The sequence below is a fragment of the Onychomys torridus genome, chromosome 8 (assembly GCF_903995425.1).
Source record: "Onychomys torridus chromosome 8, mOncTor1.1, whole genome shotgun sequence".
Taxonomy (NCBI): domain Eukaryota; kingdom Metazoa; phylum Chordata; class Mammalia; order Rodentia; family Cricetidae; genus Onychomys; species Onychomys torridus.
In genome coordinates, this window is record NC_050450.1 from 97,359,404 (window position 1) to 97,371,117 (window position 11,714).

Below are 11,714 nucleotides of genomic sequence, written 5' to 3' on the forward strand. Positions count from 1 at the left end.
GCACCGCCAAAACAACAACAAAACCCAGTTAGTTTTAGTCACCTTCTGGATTCTTTTCTCTGGAGCGACTCTGTCCCATAGAAAACCACCACAAGCCACACACGTAATTTTAAGTCGTCCAGTAGACCTTCTGACAAATGGAAAAAGAAACATTTATTCCGGTGCCACCAAAATGCCATCTCAACACGCAATCACTGTAGGGGTTGAGAGAGATTTTATACTCGTTTGCTGACCAAGTCTTTTAAAACCTCATCTGCCATCTCAACTCTGGCTGGCTGCCCCGTGGGACTGTGGGGCTGTGTTGGACAGCGCAGCAGTTCTGGACTGATGCTACCCCGGAGTCTACCTGGGAAGATATGCATTTAAGACCAAGGCAGCAGTAGACGAGGCTGAGCTAGGGATGTGGTACAGGAGGGTCTTTGCCTCACAGTCCAGGTGGCGCTCATGAGAAATTTTACCTCCCTCCCTCTCTCCCTCCGTCCCTCCCTTCCTTCCTTCTTGATTTTGTTTGAGATGGGGTCTCACCAGGTAGCCTAGAACTGGCCTCAAACTCACTATGTAGCCTTAAGCTGGCCTCAAACTTATGCCAATCCTCCTGCTTTTAACCCCCTAGAACTGGGATCGCTGGCATTCACTACCCTTCCTGACTTGTACTTTTTTTTTTTTTTTTTTTAGACCTTCCTCTCATTGCCAAGGGCCTGGCACTTCCTTGGGATATATTTCAGTTTGGGAAAGCAGAGTTGTGAAGTTATACATGAGAGATTGTTTAGTCTTAAACTGTGGATAGTAACCCCACGTGGGCTCCTATAACTGAGTGTGGGAGTACAAAAAAATGGTAACTAAGTAAGGTTCCGGCCAGGCCGTGGTGGCGCACGCCTTTAATCCCAGCACTTGGGAGGCAGAGCCAGGCGGATCTTTGTGAGTTCGAGGCCAGCCTGGTCTACAGAGCGAGATCCAGGAAAGGCTCAAAGCTACACAGAGAAACCTTGTCTTGAAAAACAAAACAAAACAAACAAAAAAGGTTTCCAGATGTGCAATTAGGGCTGGAGAGATGGCTCAGTGGTTAGGAACACTGGCTGCTCTTACAGAGGACCTGAGTTTGGTTCCCAGCACCCCATATGGTAGCCTACAACCATCTGTAACTCCAGTTCCAGGGCATCCAATGCCCTATTCTGTCCTCTGTGGTTACTGCATGCATGTGTTACACATAAACAGATGCAGGCAAAATACTAATACACTTAAAAATATCTTTAGAAGTGCAATGACCAAAAATGAATTCAAAATCAAATGTATATGAGGTGTCCCTGGCAGGGCATGTCTGTGTCACACTGCAGATTCACTGCATCCCTGAGTCTGAGCACACAGCACATGAGATCATATCACACATCTCCAGTGAAAAATGCCCCAAACTCCTCAGCTGAGACCCCGGACTATCCTATGGAAAGGTTGTGGTGTTAATTGTAGAAAACATTTAATATTTTTCTATAGCCATTCCTCAGCATGTATTGTTAGTATAGTTTAGATTTTCTTATGTTAAATGTTTCCTTCTAGAAGTTTACATTTGAGTTGTTGACTCAATGTAACATTCAAACAAAATTCATACGATGAATTTGGCTTGAGATCAGGACAGAATTTCTAACAACTTCTCAAGTCGCCCTGAATGAATATAGTCCTCCCACTTTGTGCCGTGTTTTTAATGAGAAGAGGCATTTTCGGCACTGAAGATTTAAAACAATCCAATGCAAGAGCTGTGGAAAATGTTAAAGATGCATTATCAGACACTCAGCCATAATTTAATCGCACCCCCACCCCGTGTGTGTGTGTGTGTGTGTGTGTGTGTGTGTGTGTGTGTGTGTGTGTCCTGGGGATCAAACTCAGGCCTTCATACATAGTAAGTGCTCTACCATAGCTCCACCCCCAGTCCAAAAGTTAATTTTTTTTTTTTTTTAATTCCGAGACAGGGTTTCTCTGTGTAGCTTTGTGCCTTTCCTGGAACTCGCTTTGGAGACCAGGTTGGCCTCGAACTCACAGAGATCCACCTGCCTCTCAAAAGTTAATTCTTTATGTAAAAAGAAACAACTACATCCATCTCATTAGGATTCAAGTTTGTTTTCATCTTTAATAAGAATTGTTTTTAGGGGAATTTATGATTTATGTAATGTTTGACCTGAATACTTGTTTTGTATACTTCCCATACCTGGGTCACAAAAATTTTTCAAGCTGAGAAAAAGGGGTCACAAATGGGAAAGTTGAAGATGCCCTGATTTAGCGCATGTGGATATAGGGCTGTAACAGCCCAGTGAACGTGTGACATTTAAGCCAGTGGCAAAAACTGGACCCGATTCAAGCTGTTCTAAGGTCAAGTTCTGTGTTGCCCTCAGATGTGACCTCGTGCACGTAAAACACCAGCGGTGAGAAACCAAGCCACTGGTTTCCAGCTTGTTTATAAAGGGGCTTCTGGGGCTAAGCTCTCTTTCAGCTTCTTTTCTGATCCAGAAGGGCCCATCTGGGGTGGGTGAAGAATCAGAAGAATCAGTCTGTGGAAAAAGAGGTGGCGTGTTGGGGAAGCACTTGCTATCACCTGAACCATTTAGAAAGGGAAGTGGGCTAGTGAGATGGTTCCGTGTGTAAAGGTGCTCGTGGCCAAGCCTGATGTTCTAGGTTTGATCCCTGGGTTATCCTCTGGCTTCTGTCTGTGCACTGTAGTACATCACACACACACACACACACACACACACACACACACACACCACACCACACACCACACACACACACACCACACATAGTAATAGTAGTAGTAATAGTAATAATAATAATAATAAACCATCACACATAGGAAGTGAATTATGGACTACAAATATCCCTCAGTGATAGATAGTGCATGTCTAACATTTATGAAGCCTGGGGTTCATCCCCAGCACCACATAGAAGAGGAGAGAGAGAAACAGCCAAGTTGTATTTCATTTGTTTCTCTGCAGTGCTGGAGACTGAGCCCAGGTCTGCCTGTGTGTTAGGAAAGTGTTCTACAACTGAGCCACACACCCAGATCAATAATTGTACTTTGCAAAAATAGCTAGTGGAAAGGACTTGGAATGTTGTCAACACAAAGACATTCAAAAATGTCTGGGATGCTAGGTGATGGTGGTACCCACCTTTAATCCCAGGACTCAGGAGGCAGAGCCAGGCGGATCTCTGTGAGTTGGAGGCCAGCCTGGTTCTACAGAGCGAGATCAAGTACAGACAGGGCTACACAGAGAAACCTTGTCTTCAAAAACAATCAAACAAACAAGAAATACCTGGGATGGTAGATGTGCCAATTACTTTGATTTGACCTCACTGCTTGTTGTGTATAGATGTACTAAAATGTCATACTGTGCTCTGTAACTGTGTACAGTTTCCATGTGTCAGTCAGTATCTACTGGGCTCCAGGCAGGGTGTTCACACCTGTAACCACAGAATTTGTGAAGCGATAGCTTCAGAATGGTGAATTTAAGGATAGATGGGACAGTTATACAGAAGCTCCAGGTCAGCTTGGGCCACGTGGCTGTGGGCAGAAGGTAGGAGGAGGCACACACAGACATAGGAAGCAGACTAATTAAAGCAAAATGTGCATGGGTAATATATTAATCTCACAGCCCTCCATTTGCATGCCTACTTAGCGCTCATCTCTTCCATCTGCAGCCTGTAGTTTCTGCTCACAGATCAGTCAGTGTTTGGTCCTTACAGCCAACACACTATATATACTTACTATAGACTCTATATATACACTCTGTACTCTTACTATATACCATATATACTATATACACTCTTCTGGCTGTCTTGAGCTCCATCTTTGGGTTTCGGAACCACAGTGGTTTGTGTGCACAATGCTCTCAGCTCCCCGTGACCCACCAAGCTCTTTAAAGTAGTACCAGGCTCTTGAGCTGTCATTGTATATAGATACCAGCTTTAAAAACATGTGTGACAAAGGAGTTTGTCAGTGAAGAATAACAAAATACATTCATTTGCATGTTTAATCTCTTAATATTTTAATACCAGGTGCTATGTGCTAGGACTTGCCAAATCCTTCATGATCTATATGGCAATGAAGAAAAATCTCCCCTAATTTTCTAGACGAAGAGACAGAAACATGGAGTAAATCAGGGCTTTTATAGCATAGAGTCAGAGTAAAGGAATAGAAGCAAATTCATTTGGACTTGGGGGTTGAGATACGTTCTCATCCAGTCCAAGAAGGCTTGAACTCTGGATCCTACATGTATGTGCCACCACATCTGGTTTTGTGCAGTAAACTCTGGGCTTACTGCTTACTAGATGATCCCTCTACCAATTGAGCTATTGTTTTGGATAGGACAGTAGGAAAGGAATCCATAAGGCTGGCATTTGGGAATAAGCAAATTAAAAGAATACATCATATGCACATTGGATGGAGGGGTGTACCAGGCACAGACAACCTTGAATTGAACTGTAAGAACTGACAGGGCTGGCTCAGTGGACACATGGCAGCTCCAGGACCAGAGGATCTGACGCCCTCTTCTGGCCTCTGCAGGCACTGTATGCCTGTGGTGCACAGACATACAAAGCCAGCCAAACACTCATAGGGGTGGGGGGATCAGTTAGAGGTCGGCAGAGTTGGACCAGGGGAAAGTAATAGCGTCATGTGGTTCATCTAGGGTCCATATTTGAAGAGCTGTGGTTGGTTGTGCTTTATCATGGCTGCTATGTGGGAATTTCAGGAGGGGTCAGTGTGTAGCAGGCAAACAAGCTGGAAGATCATTGCTATAATACAGTTATGATATTAGCTTGTATCAAAGAGAGAAGCAGGGATGAGAATACAGTCAGATCCTGGATATATTTAGAAAGTAGAGACAGGTGTCAGGGCACAAGCCTATAATCCCAGCACTTAAGAGATGGAGGCAGGTGGGTCAGTTCAAGGTCATCCTTGCTATGTAGTGGGTTTGAAGCTAGCCTAAGCCAACCCCCCCCCCCCAAAAAAAAAAAAAAAAAAGCCAAGCAACCAGCCAACCAAACAACAACAAAAACAGAAGTTCTGAAGGAATTTGTAGAGATAGTAAAGGTCGGTATAGTTTTAGTAGAGGAAGGGCCAGAGTGCACTGTGGTCATTGTGAGGCTGGAGTTCAGCAGCAAAGACGAGTCTAAGGACGGAGTGATCGGGAGAGGAGGGATGTCATGTTTGAGTCTAAGGAAGTAAGTTGCTCAGGCCCTTACCATGTTTGTCTTCCCGAGTGAGGCAAATAAATGACTCAGATGTGTGGCCCACGTTATGTTCACTCTCAGTGATTGTTGGTGAAGAGTTCTGGAACAGCAGGCTTGCTGTCTGATTTCCTCTCCAAGGAAGCCGTAAGCACCGAAGTAATTCCTATTTGGTTTTTACTTTTTCGTTTTTGCGTGAAAACCCAAACTGTTCCTCCCGGACACTGTTTTTGGCTTGTGCCTTTAGAAGTACTATAAGAATGAACACCAGGGGGACCTAGTCTCTGGCCCACCTGTTGGAGGTGATGGAGCTGGCTTAGAGACACGCCTGGAGACAAGGACTGCCTCTCATTTCTCAGTGTTCTGTGTATCTGTAGGAGTGCGCCGTAACATGTCCAAATAGCCTTTAGATAGGCTGATTTTAATGACTTTAAAACTTCAAAACTATGGCTTCTAAACACTAGATTACTTATCAGTGAACTCCAAAATGTAGGAGCTTTGGAAAATAAGGATCATGCTGGACATGGTAGTACAGGCCTGTAATTCTGGCACGTGGGAGGTGGAAGCAGGAGGATCAGAAGTCCAAGGTTGTCCTTGGCTGCATAGTGAGTTCAAGGCTCTTCCTAATGACTTTGATTTTTAGCTTATTTTGGACAGAGTGTGGAAATTTATGTGTAATAAATACCTCTAGGTGACTTGAATTTAGTCTATTGAAACTCAGACATAAGGTATGTTTTCTACTCTGTACCAGATATAAATAGATGCCTTGAAGCTATGTATTGCAGGAGAATAAAATTGGTAACTTTGTGCACCAGGAATGTAGCTCAGTTGGTAGAGTACCTGCTTAGCACGAACCAGGTCCTGGGTTTGATCCCCAACACTCCATAAAACTGGGCAAAGCAACCACGTCTATAATCCCAGCACTTAGAATGTAGAAGCAAGAGGATCAGAAGTTTACAGTCATTCTCTGCTACATAGTCAGTTGAAGGCTAGCCTGGGCTACATAAGACCTTGCTTTTAAAAAAAAAGATAAATTGATAAAAGGTTTGGAAACAGTATATAAAGATATACATTTGCCTCAAGAAGGCATGTGACCTTAACTAGACAGAGGCACACAATCTACATTCATACAGAAGGACACGGTATATACACAAGGACAGAAAATAATGGGCTGAAAAGAGTCATCATGGGAAATAAAACCCATTAATTAGTTAATTAACGTATTGATCTTGCCTGTCTTTGACACCTATGGTATAAAGGTTACTTTGATGAGGGGCTGGAGAGATGGCTCAGTGGTTAAGAGTACTGGCTGCTCTTCCAGAGGACCCAGGTTCAACTCTGAGCATCCACATGGGAGCTCACAATGTCTGTGACTCCAATCCAGGGGACCTGACACACTATTCTGGCTTCTGTAGGCACTGCACACAAGTGGTGCACACTCATACACATAAATCACAATGAAAAACTATTATTTTAATGTGTGTGGGTATTTTGCCTGCATATGTGTTTGTACATCACATCTTCGCCTGTTGCCCTCTGAGGTTGGAAGAGGGCATTGGATTCCCTTGAACTAGAGTTACTGATGGTTGTGAGCCGCCGCGTGGGTGGTAGGACTTAAACCTGGGTCCTCTGGAAGAGCAGCCAGTCCTCTTAATTGCTGAGCCATCTCTCTAGTACCAAAATAATGAACATTTAGAAAAATGACTTTGATGATCTTGTGTGTATACATGTTGGGGGGGCGGGTATACATTTGTTTTGTTTTTTGTTTGTTTGTTTTTTGGTTTTTCGAGACAGGGTTTCTCAGTGTAGCTTTGTGCCTTTTTCCTGGAACTCACTTGGTAGCCCAGGTTGGCCTCGAACTCACAGAGATCCGCCTGGCTCTGCCTCCAGAGTGCTGGGATTATAGGCATGCACCACCGCCGTGTCGGGGTGGGTACACATTTGTAAAGGTGGGCTCTCCTGTGCCTGAGTGTGTGGATGTCAGAGGTCATGATTGGGTGCCTTCCTCTATCATTTTTCATCTTTTTTTTTTTTCTTTTTTCTTTTTGAGTTGAGGATCGAACCCGGGAGCGCTCTACCACTATGTAGACCAAGCTGTCCTTGATTTCATGATCTTCTTGACTTGTCTTCCAAGTTCTGGAATTAAATTCTCAAGGAATTAAGAAAAAAATATGTTTAAAAGTTTCTGAGCATTTTTCTCTGCTTCCTGACTAAAAAAAAAAAAGTTGTAATACCCATGCCTTGAGAATCCTATGTATCCTGGGATAGCTCAAAGATATTAGTTTCTGAAATCAGGAAAAGCATTTCAATACAGAAGAGCACCAAACTCTTTAAATAGTAAGCCATAAATTGATTGTAAGTCTAGAAGCATCAGAATGTCACTCATACAGAACAAATCAGCGATCCCGTGTTTTCTTTTGTTTTTCCCCTTCCCGCATTTACCCCCTGCTTGCTGTGTCTGCCACTTAGTCAGTACCACATCTTTCTTTCTAAGATCTAGTTTATTTCCAGTTGTGTACGTGTGTGTGTGTGTGTGTGTGTGTGAGAGAGAGAGAGAGAGAGAGAGAGAGAGACAGAGAGAGAGACAGAGACACAGAGACAGAGAGAGAGCAGGTGCCTGAGGAGTCCAGAAGAGGGTGTCAGCTCCCCCAGAGCTGTAGTAATTGGTAGATGTAAGCTGCCCCACTTGGGTGTTGGGAACTGAACTTAGGTCCTCTGCAAGAGTGGTATTGAGCCATCTCTCCATCCCCTCCAGTTTGTATTTTATTAGATTGTGAGTGAAAATAATGCCTTAACATTTCCCCAAAACTCAAATACTTCACATGTGATTATTTTTATGAAATCTGGATTTCCAAAACCATGATAAAAATGTTGTTGAAGGCAGCCATGTCCTTTCATTTACAGTCTGTGACTGCTTCAGACTTACAATGGCAACTGAATAGTTTTGGCATCTCCTTCAAGTGCATACCCTCAATAGCCTGACTTCCTTTCACTAGACCCTGCCTCCCAATAGTGTACCTCTGGGGTACATTTAACATCACACCATTTTAACATTTTTCTTCTGGACTCCTCAGGCACCTGCTCGCTCTCTCTCTCTCTCTCTCTCTCTCTCTCTCTCTCTCTCTCTCTCTGTCTCTCACACTCTCACACACACAAGTGCACCCTTATAACACACACACCAAAAAAAAAAAAAAAAAAAAAAGAATTAAAATTCTTTGAGGAATGGGGGCATTTACCTCTTACATGGAAGAGGATGAAGCAGGAGGATTGCCATGAGTTTGAGGCCAGTCTGGATTATGTAAACCAGGCAGGGCAAAATTGAGATCCGGTATGAAGAAGACGGAGGAGGAGGAGGAGGAGGAGGAGGAGGAGGAGGAGGAGGAAGGCAAGAAAGAAAAGAAAGAGGAGGAAGAAGACGGAAAAGTAGAAAAGGAGGAGGAGAATTGGATTCTCAGGTTAAATTATGTTTCAGTTTTTAAATTGAGAATGTTTCTTTTCATGTGATTAGGCTATTTAATTTTTACCTGTCCTGTGGTCCATTATTTAATTCTTCTTTTTCCTTTGAATTATTTTCCAAAGCATTTCAAAATAATTTATAGGAGTCAGTAGAAGAGAAGTGGTCAAGCGGTCATCATGGTGCTCATCTTTAATCCCGGCCAGAGGCCTGGTCTACAAAGCTAGAGTTCCAGGACAGCCGGGCTATGTAGCAAGATCTTGCCTCAAAAAAACAAAACAGAAGGAATAAAAAAAAAAAAAAAGAGGTCAGCTGAATGTAGTGTACATGGAGGCTGAGGCAGGGACCGAAGAGTTTGTGGTCAGCCTGTGAAACTGTCTAAATAAATAAAGGAACAGTTTTAGTGTTATGCAGAGAATGTATCCGTGGAGTGCTCAGGTACAAACAGGACATCTATACCACCTCCCTCCCGCAACCAGGGCTCAGGGACTATCCCGAAAGAGGAGCTGAGAAGACTGTAAGAGCCAGAGGTCGGGGAGAACCGGAGCAAAGCCAGTCTTCTGACCTGACAGATCCGCTGCGCTTGTGATCTCAGTGGCTGTTGCCTGCACAAGAGCGAGCTAGACAACATTCCAGCATGCATGGGGGCGGCTCCTGAGTCCCCAGCTCAGCTAAGGCACTACTGAGAGCCTCAGGGAAGGGAGAGTTCCATTGTCTTTAATGGAGTGGACTGATAGGTCCACCTTGCTTCACACCCATGACTACACAAATTGGACTCCATGGGTTATAAAAACAAAAACAAAAACAAAACCAAGGATTCGAAGTAGGGGTGGGAGGGAGGTGGGAGTGAATTTGGGAGGATTGAATATGTTGAAAAATACACTGTGTGGGGACTGGAGACATAGCTCAGCAATTAAGAGCACTGGGTGCTCTTCCAAAGGAGCCAGGTTCAATTCCCAGCACCCACATGGCAGCTCACACCTGTCTGTAATTCCAGTCCAGGGGATCTGGCACCCTCACACAGATATACATTCAAGCAAAATACAAATAAACATAAACTAAACTTAAATTAAAAATATACTGTATGAAATTATCAAAGAACTAAGAAAACTTTTTTTTAATGATTGATTTTAATTTTTTAAAGATTTATTTTATTAATTATGTGTACATTGTTCTGTCTGCATGTGTCCCTGCAGGCCAGAAGAGGGCGCCAGATCTCATTACAGATGGTTGTGAGCCACCATGTGGGTGCTGGGAATTGAACTCAGGAGCTCTGGAAGAGCAGCCAGTGCTCTTTAACCTCTGAGCCATCTCTCCAGCCCCTAAGAAAACTTTTTTAAAAGTTTCTGAGCATTTTTCTCTACTTCCTGACTATGGATGGAAAAAAAAAAGATCTCATTGCCTTGAGAATCCTGTGTCCTGAGGTAGCTCAAAGATTTTACAGTTTCTAAAATCACTTCAATACAGAAGAACATCAGACTGTTTAAATAAAAAGCCAAAATTTATTGTAAATCTAGAAGTACCAGAATGTGACTCATACAGAACAAATCAGTGATCCTGTGTTTTTCTTCTTTTTTTTCCCCTTCCCAACATTTACACTTCTGATTGTTGACATACTGAAATGGGCATACATTTTCTTATCTCATGCAGTAAACAGAATAAACTTGGAGTTGATTCCTCAGAAATCAGTTATAAATATTAAATCGTATTGAACATTCGTAGTACAAAATAGATTGTAAAGTGCTGCAGTCACATATATCTGCAAAACTGCCCCCCACCAGCCTAAAGCGTTTCTTGGAGCAGCCCCTCAGAGCTTTGCTACATCCATCTGGTTTAAGGTGTGTCGTGTTTTTGGACAGACACTTGGTCGAGTCACTTGGCCTCCTCAGGGTTTTACAGATTGTCCTATTTCTATGGCTGAGAAGATGCTGTGTAAGAGGCCGTGGTGACGGACTACGCCACTTTCTTCTTAGTGCAGAGAAAGATTCAAGCTTGTGTGTACCTATAACCAAACTAGGCTTGTTCTGTGTTCCCCCTGAGTTGTCTTGAACAGTAAAGATGAGGAAATATTGAGCAGCTAGCACCGGCCACCCAGTAGGGGAGATGCAGTTGAACAGGCCAGGAGGCAGTCCTTCCTCATCCTCACACTGCCCCCTTTTATACAGAGACCTGCTAGATTGCAGAACACACACACACACACACACACACACACACACACACACACACACACACACACAGTGGAACTTGCCAACAACAGTGACCAGGTACCTGGTACCCATGGCAACTTAGGACAGTCAAGTGCTATGGAGGATGTAAATTGCCACTTGTAACTCATGATAGTGACAGACACGTTTCTCTCACTTCAGATGAAATGAAGAAATGATTCAACAGTTAAAGATTGAACAACAACAAAAACCACTGGAAATGTTCCAACAATTCAATGAACTATAATTCTGATCAAAGAAGATCCTCAAGTATTCTTAGGTGATAATTTAAAAACAGAGACGATTTGCCATCCATTCTTCCCCCCTCCCCTTTAAATAGCCCACGTTGCATTTAACAACACCAAAGAATCATTACAGCTTGGGCTGTCAGGAGATTAATGTCATGAGACAAGAAACTCTCTGAAGCATATAAAGAGCTGCAGAAAGGAAGTTAAAGAAAAAACCAAAAAACAACAACAAAAAAGCTCTGTAGCCAGGCGGTGGTGGCATACACCTTTGATCCCAGCACTCCTGTGAGTTCAAGGCCAGCCTGGTCTAGATCGAGTTCCAGGACAGCCAGGGCTTCACAGAGAAATGCTGTCTTGTGAAACCAAAAGAAATAAAAATAAAAAAATAATAAAAATAAAATAAAAAATGCTGTGTATATCTTAAATCACTTTTTATGTATTTTGATTGTTAAATTTTTTTTATATCTTACTTTTTTTACTTTTTGTGTCTGTATGAATGTGGACGCATGCATGTCATAGCACATGTGTGGACATCAGAGGGCGACTCTTGAAGAAGTTGGCTCTCTCTTTCTACCGTGTGGGTTCTAGGGATTGAAC

The 11,714-nt window shown here is 43.1% G+C and overlaps 1 protein-coding gene across 1 annotated transcript in view; it reads left to right on the top strand.

Annotated features, from left to right (window-relative positions):
• Positions 1-11,714, top strand: part of Arsg (arylsulfatase G) — a 132,081-nt gene that overhangs the window by 450 nt on the left and 119,917 nt on the right. The gene's annotated exons all lie outside the window — the stretch shown is intronic.